This window comes from Oncorhynchus mykiss, chromosome 7 (genome assembly GCF_013265735.2).
Source record: "Oncorhynchus mykiss isolate Arlee chromosome 7, USDA_OmykA_1.1, whole genome shotgun sequence".
NCBI lineage: Eukaryota > Metazoa > Chordata > Actinopteri > Salmoniformes > Salmonidae > Oncorhynchus > Oncorhynchus mykiss.
Window position 1 is genome coordinate 36,469,622 of NC_048571.1, and position 21,321 is coordinate 36,490,942.

Genomic DNA, 21,321 nt, shown 5'->3' on the forward strand with positions numbered 1-21,321 from the left:
AATAAAAAATTGCCTAGAAGTCAGAGGAAAATCTATTCATATTCTCCGGGATCTGTTGTGGGGGATGTCTGTCCTTGGGGACCTGACAAGCTTTGTAGAGCAGCCACTCACTCTTTTCTGCCATTACTAACAGCAACACAAGAACTGCTATTATATTAAGATAGCACTGATCTATTAACAAAAGTTGCACTGATCTCCCAGAGATGTAGTAGGAGGATATGAGAGAAAACAGAAGGACTGTGCACAACGCTAAAATTCCCTCCAATTTGATTTGCAGTATGCTAGCCTACACACTCTAACTGTTTGTATTTGAACAATGACTGAATACTCTTCTAAGAATATAAAATATGAAAAGACACACATCATGTTTATTCTTTGGTTAGTGGTGACTAGCCCGTATATGACTAGCCTCTGTTATTATTATCATCATAGAGGCTAGTCATAACAGGATAAAAGGTTGACATGGTAACCCCAAAATCCTGATGCAGACTCTGACTTCAGTGTCCCCTTACAAGTATACAGTGTAATACATATGTCGTTCCAAGGTTGCTATTGATAGAAGGCAAACTGTAGTTATCTACAATGATGACTATCCTTTCTCCTCCTACAGGCCAACCTTTCTCTCTGGCCCTGACCACCAGTCAGCCAGACACAAGTCCCGGGGTTCTTAAGGTTCCCATGACCACAGCTCCCCATGGCCCGTATCACTGAGACCCGCGCCCCATCCCCCTCCCTCTCAGAGTTCAACACCCCCCCTCTCAGAACACACCCCTCCCTTCCGGAACCGGCTGGACGAGTCCCCCGCCTGCACCCCTGAGATGGATCTGACCCCCACCCAGTGTGTCCTGCGGAATGTACTATCCATCGATACCGGGGGTGCTCCGGAGTCTGAGGACGGGGGAGGTGGAGGCCATAATGAAGAACACACCTGCGAGGGACACAGCCCCACGCCGAGCGAAGAACAGCAGGAGCACTTTGCCAACAGCGTGCTGAAGCTCCGTGAGAATGGGTAAGGAGGGGGGAGGGGAGAGGGCCAGGACGCGGAGGAAGGTGCGGTCCAGAGCAAGGCTGATGATGTGAGACTGCTGTCGGCAGGAAGTGGAGGGTTTCTGGAGGGACTGTTTGGGTGTCTGAAGCCAGTCTGGACCATGATCGGCAAGGCCTACTCCACCGAACACAAACACAACCTGGAAGGTAAGAAGAGAGATAGGGATTGTGTTTAGAGTCGGGAGCTTCTCCTGACAACATGACCTGACCAGGAAACAATGCAAATATTGACCCGTCCTGCACACTATTGTGTGTGATCACAATTTGAACAGATTTAATGATAGCTTTTTGGTATGCCTTTACAGAAAAATAAATATATTTAAGTATGGAGGAAAGTGTTCATACACTACATAATCAAAAGTATGTGGACACTTGCTCGTCAAACATCTAATTTCAAAATCATGGGCATTAATATGGAGTTGGTCCCCCCTTTCTGCTATAACAGCCTTTCCACTAGGCTTTCCACTAGATGTTGGAACATTGCTGCAGGGACTTGCTTCCATTCAGCCACAAGAGCATTAGTGAGGTCGGGCACCGATTTTGGACGATTAGGCCTGGCTCGCAGTCCGCGTTTCAAATCATCCAAAAGGTGTTCGATAGGGTTGAGGTCAGGGCTTTGTGCAGGCCAGTCAAGTTCTTCCACACCGATCTCAACAAACCATTTCTCTATGGACCTCGCTTTGTACACAGGGGCATTGTCATGCTGATGTAGGAAAGGGCCTTCCCCAAACTGTTGCCACAAAGTTAGAAGCACAGAATTGTCTAGAATGTCATTGTATGCTGTAGCTTTAAGATTTCCCTTCAATGGAACTAAGGGGCCTAGCCCAAACAATGAAAAACATCCCCAGACCATTATTACTACTCCACCAAACTTTACAGTTGGCACTTTGCATTGGTGGCGGTAGCATTCTCCTGGCATCCGCCAAACCCAGATTTGTCCGTCAGACTGCCAGATGGTGAAGCATGATTCATCACTTCAGAGAACGCATTTCCACTACTCCAGAGTCCAATGCCGGTGAGCTTTACACCACTCCTGGCAAAGCTTGGCATTGCGCATGGTGATCTTAGGCTTGTATACAGCTCCTCGGCCATGGAAACCCATTTCATGAAGCTCCCAATGAACAGTTCTTGTGCTGATGTTGCTTCAAGAGGCAGCAAGTGTTGTAGTAAGTGCTGCAACCAAGGACAAGAAATGTTTAGGTGGTCCCGTTCTGTGAGCTTGTGTGGCATACCACTTCGCGGCTAAGCCATTGTTGCTCATAGACGCTTCCACTTCCCAATAACAGCACCTACATATGACCAGGGCAGCTCTAGGAGGTGCAGAAATTTGACAAACTAACTTGTTGGAAAGGAGGCATCCCATGATGGTGCCACGTTGAAAGTCACTGAGCTCTTCAGTAAGGCCATTCTACTGTCAATGTTTGTCTATGGAGATTGCATGACTGTATGCTGGATTGTATACACCCGTCAACAACTGGTGTGGCTGAAATAGCCGATTCCACTAATTTGATTCCACATACTTTTGCAAATACAGTTGAAGTCGGAAGTTGACTCCAACACTTAGGTTGGAGTCATTAAAACGTTTTTCAACCACTCCACACATTTCTTGTTAACAACCTATAGTTTTGGCAAGTCGGTTAGGACATCTACTTTGTGCATGACACAAGTAATTTTTCAAAAAATTGTTACAGATAGATTATTTCACTTATAATTCACTGTATCACAATTCCAGTGGGTTAGAAGTTTACATACACTAAGTTGTCTGTGCCTTCAAATAGCTTGGAATAATCCAGAAAATAATGTCACGGCTTTAGAAGCTTCTGATAGGCTAATTGACATAATTGGAGGTGTACCTGTGGATGTATTTCAAGGCCAACCTTCAAACGCAGTGCCTCTTTGCTTGATATCATGGGAAAATCCAAAGCAATCAGCCAAGACCTCAGAAAATGTTTTGTAGACCTCCACAAGTCTGGTACATCCTTGGGAGCAATTTCCAAATGCCTGAAGGTACCACGTTCATCTGTACAAACAATAGTACGCAAGTATAAACACCATGGGACCACGCAGCCGTCATAACTCAATTTGATGGGCTTCATGTCTGTTAAATTGTCTGTCTGTAATGGTGTGCCCCAAGGCTCTGTACTTGGTCCTCTCTTATTCACTATTTATATAAATCATTTATACAAACATTTCCAAAATGCGCAACTTCATTTTTATGCTGATGATACTGTTATTTACTGTTGTGCCTCGTCTCTTACAAAAGCTTTCCAGAACTTGCAGACTGCTTTTTATACTGTTCAACATACCTTTTGTCAATTGAAGCTTATCCTCAATACTGACTAAACTAATGGTGTTTTCTAAATCAAGAAATAGACCTCTGGACCTTTCACCTATTATTACCTGTCAGGGCAATGAGATTGAGACTGTAACCTCATAAATATCTTGGAATTTTAATTGATGACGGCCTCTCTTTTAAATTGCATATTCAACTACTTACAAAAAAATTGAAGCTGAAATTGGGATTTTATTTTAGGAATGAGGCCTGTTTTACTTTTGAAGCCAGAAGGAGGCTAGTAATCAGCTACATTTATGCCTTTACTAGACTATGGAGATATTTTATATATGAATGCTTCCGCTCAGTGTTTGAGATCAATTGACACCCTTTACCATGGCACTTTGAGATTTATTTTAAACTGCAAAACACTTATACTTATACTTATACGTATACTTTTATTTACAAAGCCATTTTGGGTTTACTACTTTTTTATTTTGCCATTTTTATTGCTCAGAAATGTGGTGGGTACTCTCTTCGTTCGCTGGACTTTATCCTGCAAACTGTTCAATGTCTTTTGGTAAAAGGGCTTTTATGTACTCTGCACCATCGTCTTGGAACGTTTTACAAAATACTTTTAAACTGGAAGAACTTGTCCTGATTGGTATTTTTAAATCACTGATGAATGATCTTGAGACGGATTCCCCGACCTGTCAATGTTTTTGCTGTTTTATGATTTTGTTATTTATGTTATGTACTTTTTCATGTTGTTTGTCTGTAAATTTGTAATGACTTGGTGCTGCCTATCTTGGCCAGGCAAGACCTCAGAAAAAGAGATTTCAAATCTAAATGAGCCCTTCCTGGTTAAATAAAGGTTAAAAAAAGAAAAAATAACGCTCAGGAAGGAGAAGCGTTATGTCTCCTAGAGAGGAATGTACTTTGGTGCAAAAAGTGCAAATCAATCCCAGAACAGCAGCAAAGGACCTTGTTCACAAGGCTGGAGGAAACAGGTACAAAGTATCTATATCCACAGTAAAACGAGAATACCATCCCAACCATGAAGCACGGGGGTGGCAGCATCATGTTGTGGGGGTGCTATGCTGTAGGAGGGACTGGTGCACTTCACAAAATAGATGGCATCGTGAGAAAGGAAAAGTATGTGAATATGTTGAAGCAACATCTCAAGACATCAGTCAGGAAGTTAAAGCTTGGTTGCAAATGGGTCTTCTAATTGGACAATGACCCCAAGCATTCTTCTAAAGTTGTGGCAAAATGGCTTAAGGACAACAAAGTAAAGGTATTGGAGTGTCCATCACAAAGCCCTGACCTCAATCCCATAGAACATTTGTGGGCAGAACTGAAAAAGTGTGTGCGAGCAAGGAGGCCTACAAACCTGACTCAGTTACACCAGCTCTGTCAGGAGGAATGGCCCAAAATTCTCCCAGCTTATTGTGGGAAGCGTGTGGAAGGCTACCCGAAACATTTGACCCAAGTTAAACAATTTAAAGGCAATGCTACCAAATACTTACTGAGTGTATGTAAACAACTGACCCACTGTGAATGTGATGTCAGAAATAAAAGCTGAAAGAAATCATTCTCTCTACTATTATTCTCACATTTCACATTCTTAAAATAAAGTAGTGATCCTAACTGACCTAAGACCTAAGGAATTTTTACTAGGATTAAATGTCAGGAATTGTGAAAAACTGAGTTTAAATGTATTTGGCTAAGGTGTATGTAAACTTCCCGACATCAACTGTATAGTGTATGTTAATGGGATGATTAGGCCTACATGTGATTAAGTATAATTATATCAACCAGTCGGTGGTAAAATTACTAAAAAATTAAAACACACCAGCATATTGTAAGAAAACCCACTCTGACTGGAGAGAGAAGGAGAAAGAGAGAGAGAGAGAGATGGAATAAAACATATGTGCACCTCTTTGCCAGATTGTGTGTGTGTGTGTGTGTGTGCACGCCTGTGTTTATGTAAGTGTGTTTGTGTGTGTGCGCATGCCCGTATTCAAATAACATACCCCCCCCCCAGTTCACCCCTAAGCTAGCTTTACACCTGGAATGTGTGAATACACCTCACCTCACCTCACCCCCAAACACAACACACACACATACACACTAAAATTCTGGGTAATACACTTTCTACTCTAAATCCTGCTATTGTGGCAAGTCGACTTTAACAAGACTTCTGTGCTCTAGAGGGGACAGAGAGAGGGAATGGGAGAAGGGGGATGAGAGGAGGAGGAGGAGGAGAGGGGAAAAGTAGTGGGAGAGGGAAAGGGAGAAGGAGGAGAGAGGAAAATGAGAGGAAGGTAAGGATTTTGGAAGCTATTGTGGAAGGGTAGAAGAGGAGGGGGTAGAGCGAGGGAACATGAGGGGAGTGTTGAGAGGACGGGAAGAGGGGGATTTGAGAGGCTAATATGGAAGGATAGCAGAGGAGGGGTGGGGGGATTCCCCAGGGATGGGGGTGATGGGGGTTGGGAAGGGGAGTGTGCCTGGTAAGGGGAGACAGACAGACGGTTAACACAGGATGCAGAATTTACTGCTGTTCTGCTGTTCCCTTCCATCACAGGGATAATTTTCTGATACATTTATCAAATTAGCCAGGGCGCTACGAATGATTAATGATCTACCTTGATGGATTTGTTTTTTCAGAAGTCTATCAATTATTGCCATGAAATATGATTGTTATATTCTGTTGTTGTTGTAGTTGTCTTTCGTTCATGCATCGTTTGCACTGCAACCCTATTATTTGTTTATTTGGATCCCCATTATCTTTTGCAGAAGCAGCAGTTACTCATCCTGGTGTCCACAAGATACACAAAACATAACAAGCAACAAAACACTGATACACTGATAGACAAGGACAGTCACCAAAATGTTAGATACAATGATATAAAAACAACAAAAATTATGTTTGCGCGTGTGTTTGTGTGTCCCCTCACAGTCCCTGCCGTTCCATGAGATGTTGTTTAATCAAGTTTTAAAGGCGACTTTGCTGTTTGCTTGAGTAAATGGATATGGAAGGGAGTTCCATGCAATCATGGCTCTGTATAATACTCTGCGTTGCCATGAATTAGTTTTGGACTTGGGGACTGTGAAGGCCCCTAGTGGCATGTCTTGTGGGGTATGTATGGGTGTCTGAGCTGAATGTTATTTGATATTCCAGACAACCTGGAATTTTCAATCACAGTAATATTTCTCATTAAATTAGATGAGAATCAAATCAAATCAAATGTTATTAGTCACATGTGCCGAATACAACAGGTGTAGTAGACCTTACAGTGAAATGCTTACTTACAAGCCCCTAACCAACAAAGCAGTGAAAAATATATGGATAAGAATAAGAAATAAAAGTAACAAGTAATTAAAGAGCAGCAGTAAAATAACAATAGCGAGACTATATATAAGGGGGTACTGGTACAGAGTCAATGTGCGGGGGGTCACCGATTAGTTGAGGTAATAAGTACATGTAGGTAGAGTTATTAAAGTTTCTATGCATAGATGATAACAACAGAGAGTAGCAGAGGTGTAAAGGGGAGGGGGGCAATGCAAATAGTCTGGGTAGCCATTTGATTAGGTGTTCAGGAGTCTTATAGATTGGCGGTAAGAAGCTGTTTAGAAGCCTCTTGGACCTAGAACAGTCTATGGCTAGGGTGGCTGGAGTCTTTGACAATTTTTAGTGCCTTCTTCTGACACCGCCTGGTATAGAGGTCCTGGATGGCAGGGAGCTTGGCCCCAGTGATGTAACGGGCCGTTCGCAATACCCTCTGTAGTGCCTTGCGGTCGGAGGCTGAGCAGTTGCCATACCAGACAGTGATGCTCTCGATGGTGCAGCTGTAGAACCTTTTGAGGATCTGAGGACCCATGCTAAATATTTTCAGTCTCTTGAGGGGGAATATGTTTTGTCGTGCCCTCTTCACGATTGTCTTGGTGTGCTTGGACCATGTTAGTTTGTTCTCAACCTGCTCTCAACCTGCTCCACTGCAGCCCCGTCGATGACAATGGGGGCGTGCTCGGTCCTCCTTTTCCTGTAGTCCACAATCATCTCCTTTGTCTTGATCACGTTGAGGGAGAGGTTGTTGTCCTGGCACCACACGGCCAGGTCTCTGACCTCCTCCCTATAGGCTGAATCGTCGTTGTCGGTGATCAAGCCTACCACCGTTGTGTCATCGGCAAACTTAATGATGGTGTTGGACTCGTGCCTGGCAGTGTAGTCATGAGTGAACAGGGAGTACAGGAGTGTACTACTGCGCATGCTCTAAGTACGCTGCGCCTTGGTCCATTCATTCAGACGAGCGTGACATACAGTATGTAAATGTACATAGTATATCAAGGAATGGTGTCCATCCTAGATGCAGTAATATTGGAAATGTTGGTTTTAATTACTGTCATTCTAAAAGTAGTGACTCACTCACTCATAAACAGGATGTGTCTCACCCCGACCCCTTTTTTCTGACGATACTGTATCACTGACCTCTCTCTATTCTCTCCGTCTCTCCGTGTTCTCTCCCCCTCCCTCCTATCCCCTCTCCTCTCCCCCCTTCAGAGTTGTGGGAGGTACCGTTTGAGGACATCTCAGAGCTGCAGTGGGTGGGCAGCGGGGTCCAGGGGGCTGTCTTCCTGGGGAAACTCCACGGACAGGAAGTAGCTGTGAAGAAGGTTCGAGACATCAAGGAGACAGACATTAGACACCTGAGGAAGCTCAAACACCCCAACATCATCACCTTCAAGTGAGAATACTAGCAGAAATATCAGGGGGTTTCTTGTTCATCTGCTCATGTCGTCCCCAGTTTCCTCTTTTCCTCGCCATTAGTCCTCAGATATTTGTGTTCTGATCATGTATGCCTGTGTCTGGGTTGTCCATGTTTTTGTGTTATACTGGTGACAAACCAAATTTCCCCTTAGAGAATCAATACGTTTTATTTATTCATTCCTTCCGGTAGGTACAGTAGCTTGTAAATAGTGATTATATGTTCAGGGTCTTTCTGGCGCATTTCCTCAAACCTTCTATAATCCCACTGTTCCCTCTCTTCCCTACAAAGACATATATAAGTTATAAAATATTATATGTTGAGTCATGTCTTTACTCACGCTCTTCTCCCCCTTTCTTCTCTCCTCTCCTCCCTCCAGGGGTATCTGCACCCAGGCTCTGTGCTACTCCATCATCATGGAGTACTGTGTCATGTCTTTACTCACCCACTCTTCTCTTCTTCTCCTTCCTATCCTCTCTCTATTCCTCTCTAGGGGTATCTGCACCCAGGCTCCTTGCTACTGTATCCTAATGGAGTACTGTGCACAAGGTCAGCTGTATGAGGTGCTAAGGGCGGGCAGGAAAATCACCCCCTCCCTACTCATCGACTGGGCCATGGGCATCGCTGGGGGCATGAACTACCTTCACCTCCACAAGATCATCCACAGGGACCTCAAGTCACCCAAGTAAGTTCTACCTACATTGATAACTATACTTTAGCTTCATTGCAGTCCTGTTTGTGCTTGAGCCAACACCTCTATTGTGTTCATTGTCATGCAAACATATGGTCATACACAAAGTAAATATCAATTTATATGACTTACTTCCATTGCGGGTGTTTTAGTGTTAGTGTATCACGGTACAAGACCTCACAACCATATTCTCGTTAAGGTCATTTGAATAGTTCTAGGCCAGGGAAACCTAGAATGGCTGTAGCTGTGGCTACAGTACACTTTCCTGACTGTGCCTGTTCCCTCCAGCATGTTGATTACGTACGACGACGCAGTGAAGATCTCAGACTTTGGCACATCTAAGGAAATGAGTGATAAGAGCACCAAGATGTCGTTCGCCGGTACGGTCGCATGGATGGCCCCGGAGGTCATCAGGAACGAACCCATCTCAGAGAAGGTTGACATCTGGTAAGAGTAATCTCTGTGTCTCTGTGTGTCTCTGTGTGTCTCTGTGTCCCAAGGCACCAGGCACACTGGGCACACACTGGTTTAATAAATGTTGTTTCCACGTAATTTCAATGAAATGACGTTAAACCAACATTGGAATAGACGTTGAATTGACATCTGCGCCCTGTGGGGTGTATCTTGTCCCCACACAAAGTCAGGAAGATGTTTCTGGAGGCAAAGAAAAGTATAAAGCCACAGTTGGAGAATTGGAGAGCTCACAGAGTCTCTTAATTTACAATTGGACGCCACCCCAATGCCAATAGGCTATTTGGAAGCGTTGCTAGAAAAAGCCTTTATTGACAGTAACCAAGAAATGTAAATGCCTGAAGCTTGTTAAAAGGCATTGGCACTTGGATTGGAACCAGATGCTATGGTCTTTGGCCACGTACACCAGCGGTGGGTTTGGCGTCAAAGCAAGATGCATATGCAGAAAATAACCTCATACTTACTCTGGAGCAGGTTTGCATCAAGGAACTCTCAGTTCATCTTTCCCTCGAGCCTGACAAGTCTCCCAGTCCCTGCCGCTGAAAGAAATCCCCACAGCATGGTGCTGCCACCACCATGTTTCACCGTAGGGATGTTGCCAGGTTTCCTCCAGACGTGACACTTGGCATTCAGGCCAAAGAGTTCAATCTTGGTTTCATCAGACCAGAGAATCTTGTTTCTCATGGTCTGAGAATCTTTAGGTGCCTTTTGGCAAACTCCAAGCGGGCTGTCATGAGCCTTTAATTGAGGAGTGTCTTCCATCTGGCTTCGCTACCATAACGGCCTAATTGGTTGAGTGCTGCAGAGATGGTTGTCCTTCTGGAAGGTTCTCCCATCCACATGAGGAACTCTGGAGCTCTGTCAGAGTGACCATCGTGTTCTTGGTCACCTCCCTGACCAAGGCTCTTCTCCCCCAATTGCTCAGTTTGACCAGGCGGACAGCTCTAGGAAGATTCTTGGTGGTTCCAAACTTCTTCCATTTAAGAATGATGGAGGCCACTGTGTTCTTGGGGACCTTCAATGCTGCAGACATTTTTTGGTACCTTTCCCCAGATCTGTGCCTCAACACAATCCTGTCTCGGAGCTCTACGGACAATTCCTTCGACTTCATGGCTTGGTTTTTTCTCTGACATGCAGTGTCAACTGTGGGACTTTTAATAGACAGATGTGTGCCTTTCCAAATCATGTCCAATCAATTGAATTTACCACAGGTGGACTCAGTCAAGTTGTAGAAACATCTCAAGGATGATCCATGGAAACAGGATGCACCTGAGTTTAATTTTGTAATTCATTGCAAAGGGTCTGAATACTTATGTAAATAATGTATTATAATTGTTAAATTATTTGGGCAAAATTTTCTAAAAACCTGTTTCACTTTGTCATTATGGGGTATTGTGTGTATATTGAGGAAAACATTTAATTAAATACATTTTAGAATAAGGCTGTTAAGTAACAACAAGGCTGGTGACTTGAAAAATTGAGGACGATGGTAGACCCATGGTATAGGCGCGAGAGGGCTACTTACACAGTGCATGAAAGGGATCACAGCAGTGATTGAATGAGGGAATGTGGCATGAGTTGAGGTGTTCAGAGGCTTGACCAGTAGAGGACCAGATTTGACTGGGAAGACAAAAAACATGCTTAAAGTTAGGGAGGGAGATATAAGTCTCCAGCTTCAGTGATTTTTGCAATTCGTTCCAGTCATTGGCAACAGAGAACTGGAAGGAATGGTGGCCAAAGTAGATGTTGGCTTTGGTTATGACCAGTGAAATATACTGTACTTGCTGGAGCACATGCTACGGGTGGGTGTTGCTATGGTGACCAGTGAGCTGAGATAAGGCGGGGCTTTACCTAGCAAAAACTTATAGATGACCTGGAGCCAGTGGGTTTGGCGATGAATATGTAGCGAGGGCCAGCCAACGAGAGCATACAGGTCACATTGGTGGGTAGTATATGGGCTTTGGTGACAAAACAGATGGCACTGTGATAGACTACATCCGATTTGCTGAGTACAGTGTTGGAGGCTATTTTGTAAATGACATCGCTGAAGTCAAGGATCGGTAGGATAGTCAGTTTTACGAGGGAGCATGAGTGAAGGAGGCTTTGTTGCGAAATAGGAATCCGATTCTAGATTTAATTTTGGATTGGAGATGCTTAATGTGAGTCTGGAAGGAGAGTTTACAGTCTAACCAGACACCTAGGTATTTGTAGTTGTCCACATATTCTAAGTCAGAACCATCCAGAGTAGTGATGCTAGTCGGGCGGGTGTGGGCAGCGATCGGTTGAAGAGCATGTATTTAGTTTTTCTAGCATTTACGAGCAGTTGGAGGCCACGGAAGAAGTGTTGTATGGCATTGAAGCTCGTTTGTAGGTTTATTAACACAGTGTACAAAGAAGGACCAGATGCATACATAATGGTGTCGTCTGCGTGGAGGTAGATCAGAGAATCACCAGCAACAAGAGCGACATCATTGATATATACAGAGAAAAGAGTCGGCCCGAGAATTGAACCCTGTGGCACCCTCATAGAGACTGCCAAAGGTCTGGACAACAGGCCCTCCAATTTAAAACACTGAACTCTATCTAAGAAGTAGTTGGTGAACCAAGCGAGGCAGTCATTTGAGAATCCAAGGCTATTGAGTCTGCCAATAAGAATGCGGTGATTGACAGAGTCGAAAGCCTTGGCCAGGTCGATGAAGACGGCTGCACAGTACTGTCTTTTATCGATGGCGGTTATGATATCGTTTAGGATTTTGAGTGTGGCTGAGGTGTACCCATGACCAGCTCGGAAACCAGATTGCATAGTGGAGAAGGTGCGGTGGGATTTGAAATGGTCGGTGATCTGTTTGTTAAACTTGGCTTTCAAAAGACAGGGCAGGATGGATATACTGTAGGTCTGTAACAGTTTGCGTCTAGATTGTCTCCCCCTTTGAAGAGGGGGATGACCGCGACAGCTTTTCAATATTTAGGGATCTCAAGCGATGTGAAAGAAAGGTTGAACAGGCTAGTAATAGGGATTGCAACAATTCTGGCGGATAATTTTAGGAAGAGGGTCCAGATTGTCTAGCCCAGCTAATTTGTAGGGGTCCAGATTTTGCAGCTCTTTCAGAACATCAGCTATCTGAATTTGGGTGAAGGAGAAGTGGGGGAGGGGTGGGGGGGCAAGTTGCTGCGGGGGGTGCAGAGCTGTTGGCCGGGGTAGGGGTAGCCAGGTGGAAGGCATGGCCAGCCGTAGAAAAATACTTATTGAAATTCTCAATTTTCATACATTTATCGGTGGTGACAGTGTGTCCTAGCCTCAGTGCAGTGGGCAGCTGGGAGGAGGTGCTCTTATTCTCCATGGACTTTTCAGTGTCCCAAAACTTTTTGGAATTAGTGCTACAGGATGCAAATTTCTGTTTGAAAAAGCTAGCCTTTGCTTTCCTAACTGACTGTGTATATTGGTTCCTGACTTTGAGTTGCATATCGCAGGGGCTATTCGATGCTAATGCAGTTAGCTACACAGTTAGACAAAAGAGCTAAGAATGAGTTAGTCCAAGCAAGGAGTAAAATCCCTGATGTGTATTAATGTGATTGTTTTTGTGTTTGTGATTGACTCTACATACAGTAAGGAGAGAAAATTGATAGAGGTACTCGCAGTGCATGGAGGGGAAACCAGTGGATGAGCGGGCACATGAGACGGGGCTTCAGTTCATGTCAGGAGAGAGTTGACAGTGGTAGTGACAAATGTAGGGAACAGGAGGGGACTTAGCAGTAAATACAAATAGCAAATACATTCCATTTCATCGTCGGTTTGGACAATACGTTTCTCTATGATGTTAAACTTAGACATCTCAAAATTCATAAAGTGAAAAACAGACTGCGCATCTCGCCCACTTGACACATCAAAGTAGCCCAAGAAATGTTCCTGAATAAAGCCCTGATCATCCACATACCCGACGATAACTGACATCTGCAAGCAGACTGGTGGCACCATAGATCCCAGAGCAGTGGGGCAATTTTTACCCCCTGGGGCCTGGAGTTTTTCCTTATGTTAACCTAAGTAGAAAAACTCTGGACACTACAAGGTATGAATGACAGTGATTAATCAGTTGTAAAAAATTTTTTTATATGGGCTATGATGGGACCAGGGGTCCGATTCACAAAACATTACTTACGAAAAAACTTAAGAAGCTGCTTAAGACAAAAAAGAAGAAGTTCATAAGATAGTTTGAATATGCAATTCCTCAAAATGTTCTTCGTGAATTTGTAGTTTTCTTAGTTACTTCGTAAATATATTTCTTAAAAAACTTCGTAAATATCTTCATTTGTGACGTGCTTGAAACTAATAAATAAGCCTATGTGATAGGGATGATAGGATTTGGCCCACTATAATAAAATGTTGATATTTACATTTTGTTACATTTATTTTTTTGCCTCGTCTCGAGAATATTTTTTTTAGTTGGCTCGCGAACCCTTTATACACACAAAAAAGAACGTTCTTTTTCACACATTATAGCCAGACTAACGTTAGCTACTGTACATCAAAATCCTAAATAACTATTTAAGAATCCCATTTCTTAACTGTTTTCTTAGGAAGACATTTAGGAAAAACCTTAAGAACATTTCCAATAGGAATAGCACCTTTGCTTAACTTTCTTCTTAAGTCTATAGTTAAGGAAATTTCTTCGTACCCCAGTTCCTCCCCTGCAGCTACCTTAAATTTGTTTTTTATAAATTATATTTAGACAAGATTAGGAGGGGGATTTCCTCTACCCAGACACAGACAATAACTGATAGACAATAGAACTCACAGGGCTGAGCTTGATTTATGCATGTTAGCATCATGCAGGCCAATGCAACTGTAGGGCTTATAAAACATTTACTCACATCAGTCATCACTATTATGTTGACTGATTAATTCCACTTAATAATTTTGGATTAAAAACTTATAGGCAGCCTAGCCAGCCCAATTTTTAATATAAACAAACATTTTAGTACGGTCAGGGCGTGAGTTGGGGTGGGCAGTCTATGTTTGTTTTTCTATGTTGGTTTTTGAGTTCGGCCTAGTATGGTTCTCAATCAGAGGCAGCTGTCTATTGTTGTCCCTGATTGAGAATCATACTTAGGTAGCCTGGGTTTCACCTTTGGTTTGTGGGTGTTTGTTTTCCGTGTGTGTTTGTTGCCACACGGTACTGTTTCGGGTTTCGTTCGTTTCACGTTTATTGTTTTGTGATGTTTAGTTTATGTCTTTAAATAAACGTTATGGACGTTTAGAGGAGGAGGAAGGCCGTTACACTGCAGTTCAAGAAGTTAAGAAAATATGTACCAAATAAACTAAAGTAAAAAATTATAAAAAGTAACACAAGAAAATAACAATAACGAGGCTATATACAGGGGGTACTGGTACCGAGTCAATGTGTGGGGGTACATATAAGTTGAGGTAAATTATACATGTAGGTAGGGGTAAAGTGACTATGCATAGATAATTAACAGTGAGTAGCAGCAGTGTACAAAATAAATGGGGGGATGGTGTCAATGTAAATAGTCCGGTGACCATTTCATTAATTGTTCAGCAGTCTTATGGCTTGGGGGTAGAAGCAGTGGCAGAACTAGAGTTTTATACATGGTGGCCAAGGTTACTTCAAGGGGTCCATAGACCATGACATAAAATTAGTGTGTAACCCTGACCTGGTGTCTAAGGATCATGAATGAATCCTATGATTGCTGATTAGAGGTAAAAGTGATAATTCACTTAACCCGGAGTTCTTCAATGTGGCAGAAAGTGTTGTCCAAAAGGGTTGCTTCACTAGAATTCTTTAACATACTATGAATAGTCAGTGTCTCTACCTCGGAACTGCAGCTCAATTTCTTACTCTCTCTCACACACACACACTGTACTCACATACATGGAGAGACTTGAGTCACTCTGTTTTCATGAATATATAATCTGGGTCTATAAGTGTTTTGAACATCAAAATATTTTCAGAAAATAAAGTTCAAGCACCAAGGAGATAAGATAGCATTTGTGTGTTACATAAATTACATAGTTTATTTAGGAAAAAGTATGTTTACAAAAAAACACTACAATTTAACATACCAGGTATCAAGCAGAAATGGACTTGAAAACCAAAATGATTTTGGTGCCCATCAATATTACAGACTTACAATATCATATTTATGCTCATATATATTATGTTAACTAATAACAAAGAAAAGTTTTGGAATTGGCCTAATCAAGACCAAATTAAATCTGTGTGACATGATACCCTTTGGATTGATCATTTTAGAATGTCAGTGTACTAGCTAGTACACAGTGCAGGTTTTAATCATGACTATAGGGACCGCCTAAGTGCCAAATTATCCTAGGTAGATTTAAAACAGCATAAGTCTGCGGTTCTGGTGAGAACTGGCAAAATGTTTCACAATGTCATGCATGGTGAGGGAGCTTGCCCTCCTTGACTCACACTGAGAATTCCGAGGTGACTTCAACCATTGTTGTCCTAAAGTGGGTTTTAATCCGTTTTAAAGCTGAGAAGCTTTTCTTGCAAGAAGCACTGTTGACTGGTGTAACAACAGAAATCTTACAAAGTCAAAATATCTCATGGAAGACTTATTTTATAAAGTTTCTAGAAACACAACAAAGTCAAGGAGAGTAGACAGTCTGTCCCTTCCACTTTTCTGTCCTATCAAGAAGCCGCTTGGTTTGATGAACCTCATGTTTGAGGTAGAGGTCGACCGATTAATTGGAATGGCCGATTAGGGCCGATTTTAAGTTTTCATAACAATCGGGTAATCAGCATTTTTGGACACCGATCATGGCCGATTACATTGCACTCCACGAGGTGACTGTGTGGCAGGCTGACTACCTGTTATGCGAGTGCAGCAAGGAGCCAAGGTAAGGTTTTAGCTAGCATTAAACGTGTCTTATAAAAACAATAAATCTTAACATAATCACTAGTTAACTACACATGGTTGACGATATTACTCGTTTAATTAGCTTGTCCTGCATTGCATATATATTTCGCCAAACGGGTGATTTTAACAAGCGCTTTCGCAAAAAAATCACTGTCGTTGCACCAGTGTGTACATAACCATAAACATCAATGCTTTTCTTAAAATCAATACACAAGTATATGTTACGGTGCGTGAATGAGGACCCAAAAGCGAATTAACTTAAACAGAGCTTCTTTAATTACCAAACATAGGTAGGCTCAGACGGACCGGCAGATTCCGACAGGACAAGACAAGGTTACAGCAAACATGACGACAGTCTGGTTCAGGCATGAAACACAACAAACAAGAATCCGACAAGGACAGGAGCAGAAACAGAGAGAGATATAGGGACCTAATCAGAGGGAAAAAGGGAACAGGTGGGAAAAGGGGTGACGAGGTGGTTAGGAGGAGACAAGGCACAGCTGGGGGAAAGAGGGGGAGAAGGTAACCTAACAACGACCAGCAGAGGGAGACAGGGTGAAGGGAAAGGACAGAGACAAGACACAACATGACAGTACATGACATATATATTTTTAAACCTGCATATTTAGTTAATATTGCCTGCTAACATGAATTTCTTTTAATAAGGATATTGTCACTTCTCTTGCGCTCTGTACAACAGAGTCAGGGTATATGCAGCAGTTTGGGCCGCCTGGCTCGTTCCGAACTGTGTGAAGACTATTTGTTCCTAACAAAGACAGCCAACTTCGCCAACCGGAGGATGATATAACAAAAGCACATTTGCTAAAAAAATCACAATCGTTGCACGAATGTACCTAAACATAAACATCAATGCCTTTCTTAAAATCAATACACAGAAGTATATATATTTTAAACCTGCATATTTAAGTTAAAATAAATCCAGGTTAGCAGGCAATATTAAACTAGGGATATTGTGTCACTTCTCTTGCGTTCATTGCACGCAGAGTCAGGGTATATGCAATAGTTTGGGCCGCGTGGCTCGTTGCGAACTAATTTGCCAGAATTTTACGTAATTATGACATAACATTGAAGGTTGTGCAATGTAACAGGAATATTTACACTTATGGATGCCACCCGTTAGATAAAATACGGAACGGTTCCGTATTTCACTGAAAGAATAAACATTTTGTTTTCAAAATTATAGTTTCCGGATTCGACCATATTAATGACCTAAGGCTCGTATTTCTGTGTGCTATTATGTTATAATTAAGTCTATGATTCTGACTGAGCGGTGGAAGGCAGCAGCAGGCTCGTAAGCATTCATTCAAACAGCACTTTCGTGCATTTGCCAGCAGCTCTTCGCTGTGCTTCAAACATTGAGCTGTTTATGACTTCAAGCCTATCAACTCCCGAGATTAGGCTGGTGTAACCGATGTGAAATGGCAAGCTAGTTAGTGGGGTGCGCGCTAATAGCGTTTCAATCGGTGACGTAACTCGCTCTGAGACCTTGAAGTAGTTGTTCCCCTTGCTCTGCAAGGGCCGCGGCTTTTGTGGAGCGATGGGTAATGATGCTTCGAGGGTGGCTGTTGTCGATGTGTTCCTGGTTCGAGCCCAGGTAGGGGCGAGGAAAGGGACGGAAGCTATACTGTTACACTGGCAATACTAAAGTGCCTATAAGAACATCCAATAGTCAAAGGTATATGAAATACAAATGGTATAGAGAGAAATAGTCCTATATTTCCTATAATAACTACAACCTAAAACTTCTTACCTGGGAATATTGAAGACTCATGTTAAAAGGAACCCCCAGCTTTCATATGTTCTCATGTTCTGAGCAAGGAACTTTAACGTTATCTTTTTTACATGGCATATATTGCACTTTTACTTTCTTCTCCAACCCTTTGTTTTTGCATTATTTAAACCAAATTGAACATGTTTCATTATTTATTTGAGGCTAAATTGATTTTATTGATGTATTAAGTTAAAATAAAAAAGTGTTCATTCAGTATTGTTGTAATTGTCATTATTACAAATAAATATATAAAATAAAATAATCGTCCGATTAATCGGTATTGGCTTTTTTTGGTCCTCCAATAAATGGTATCGGCGTTGAAAAATCATAATCGGTCGACCTCTAGTTTGAGGTCCTCTAAATCTGACTCAAAGGTCTGAGCAAAGGCAATCAGAGGGTCCTCATTCAAGAATGTTGCACTCTTTAGGTTGAGAGACTGCATCCGTTGCATTATCTCACAATTCTTTGAGAATAGCCCCTGCAGCTCAGCTGTGAGACTGTCAAGCACCTGAAAAAAGATAGCTCTCCATCACTTTGGTCCCTATTTTTCTATCCTACAGTGCTCATCACCAATGAGTTGTGAAATCTTAAGCTTGTTTTAGGCTGTCTTTTATACACTGTTTGTACACTTATTTTGCAATGCTCTGCAATCTCCTTCAACCTCTTTCCATAGTTCTCCAAAGTAACCCTCACTTCTGTAGTCCTGTATTGTGTCTGTAATGGCACCTACTAGATCCACAGCCCTTGCTAGGTCAAGAGAGCTTGATTGGAGCATGTCAGAAAGAAATTTGGCATCACCAAGCACTATACAAAAGGTAACCAAAAGCCCTATTAAATGTAAATATATGTGAGAAAGAAGGCCCCTTGTCTCCACTGATCTATCGCCACTATTTTCAAGTGTGAAATCCTGTAGCACTCTCAGAACTGCTGGAAGTATGTCTCTCAGATTACAGCACGCCATGTATCTGCATGTCCACCTTACATCCATCCGTAAGTCTGCTGCTGTGGATACAGCTCTTTCTGAACTGCAAGCCACTTGAGATGAACTTACGAGCCAGATACAAAGTTATACATCTTCTGCAGGAGAGGAAAAAAGTTAACTGCCTCAGGTACTGATTTTACAGCATCGACAAGAACCAAATTCAAACAATGTGCATTACCACTGCACATAAAATGCTAATCTTGCACTGTTTTTAATCCGTGCAGACACACCAGAATGCTTTCCGCTCATGACAGATGCACATAGTCATAGCCTTGCCCCACAAGATTATTTCTGTAGTCCAGACCATGTTTCTCAAGGCAATCAATTATAATTTTTGTGAGACTTGCTGCTTCTAAGCTTTCAGCTGACTGAAAGTCCAAAAAGCTTTTGTGGATGGCCCCGTTGTAATAGTACCTCAATGTAGTACCTCACAACTAAAGACATCTGTTCTTTTTTTCTTTAAATCTTTGATTTCATCTGCAAACAATCTGCAAAAAAAATTCTGTCTTGAATGGTGTGCCCCAAGGCTCTGTTCTCTCTTTATTCACTATTTATATAAATGATTTAGACAAAAATGTCCAAAATGCACAACATTTTTATGCTGATGATACTGTTATTTACTGCTGTGCCTAATCTCTTACAAAAGCTTTCCAGAACATGCAAACTGCTTTTTATACTGTTCAACATACCTTGTGTCAATTGAAGCGTATCCTCAATACTGAGAGAACTAAACTGATGGTGTTTTCTAATGCAAGAAATAGACCTCTGAACCTTTCACCTATTACTACCTGCCAGGGCAAGGAGATTGAGGTTGTAACCTCATATAAATATCTTGGAATTTTAATTGATAACGGCCTGTCTTTTAAATTGCATATTCAACAACTTACAAAAAAATTGAAGCTGAAATTGGGATTTTATTTTAGGAATAAGGCCTGTTTTTCTTTTGAAGCCAGAAGGAGGCTAGTAATCAGCTACATTTATGCCTTTACTAGACTATGGGGATATTTTATATATGAATGCTTCCGCTCAGTGTGTGAGATCAATTGACATTTTTTACCATGAGAGATTTGAGATTTATTTTAAACTGCAAAACCCTTACTGCACTTTGTATACCAGGGTTGGCTGGCCTTCTCTAGTCACTCGTAGGCTCAGTCACTGGTATACCTTTATTTACAAAGCCATTTTGGGTTCACTACCTTTTTGTTTGTGCATTATTATTGTTCAGAAATGTGGTGGGTACTCTCTTCGTTCGCTGGACTTTATCCTGCTAACTGTTCCAAATGTCCGAGCTGAATTTGGTAAAAGGGCTTTCATGTACTCTGCGCCATCGTCCTTACACTTTACAAAATACTTTTACTGACAAAGGATTTTGAGGCTGATTCCCTGACCTGTCAATGTTTTTAATTTGCTGTTTTATACTTTTGTGAATTCAATGGTTTTTATAAAGGTTACATAAATAAATTACACAAATGTAACTTTCTTTTACTTCTCTTATTATTTCACTTTGTACCATCTCAGCTAAGCCCTCAAGAACTTTGTTCTGGATTTGGTGGCTTGTGTACTTTGCATTGGCATCCTTTTCTCTATGAGAGGGACATGCTTTGCTCTATGAGAGGGACATGCTTTGCTATTTCTTACACGATTGTCAAATAATTAACCTTGTTGTGAGAGTCATCAGGCTCATGCACTATATTTTGAGTGGCAGTTAATAGGAGCACATCTGCAATTGTTTTAATGTAAGTACAGTTTTCCTCCACTTTCTTTTTACGGTCCTCATTTATGACATCTCATTGAGTTGCTGTCAATAGCCCTTTTATGTTGATTCCAAGCATACCTAGCATTGATATGATGCTCTGCCTTCAAATGGAGCTTAAACCCAGAATGTTTAAACAGTGCCTTTTTCCAGTTACAAAAACCTGACTGTGATGTGAAGGCAGATTCAGGTGTATTGGGCAGAGAATAATGCCTACAGGCGAAACAATAAGTTGAATCTTCAAGCCATGAATTGTCCTTATACAGTGGGGCAATTTTTTTGGGGGGTCAGCCACCAATTGTGCAAGTTTTCCCACTTAAAAAGATGAGAGAGGCCTGTAATTTTCATCATAGGTACACTTCAACTATGACTGACAAAATGAGAAAAAAAATCCAGAAAATCACATTGTAGGATTTTTTATGAATTTATTAGCAGATTATGGTGGAAAATAACTATTTGGTCACCTACAAACAAGCAAGATTTCTGGCTCTCACATACCTGTAACTTCTTCTTTAAGAGGATCCTCTGTCCTCCACTCGTTACCTGTATTAATGGCACCTGTTTGAACTTGCTATCAGTATAAAAGACACCTGTCCACAACTTCAAACAGTCACACTCCAAACTCCACTATGGCCAAGACCAAAGAG

The 21,321-nt window shown here is 41.9% G+C and overlaps 1 pseudogene; it reads left to right on the top strand.

The window, feature by feature from the left end:
• The first annotated feature begins 694 nt into the window (after window positions 1–694).
• Window positions 695–21,321, top strand: part of LOC110527683 — a 65,722-nt pseudogene continuing 45,095 nt past the window's right edge.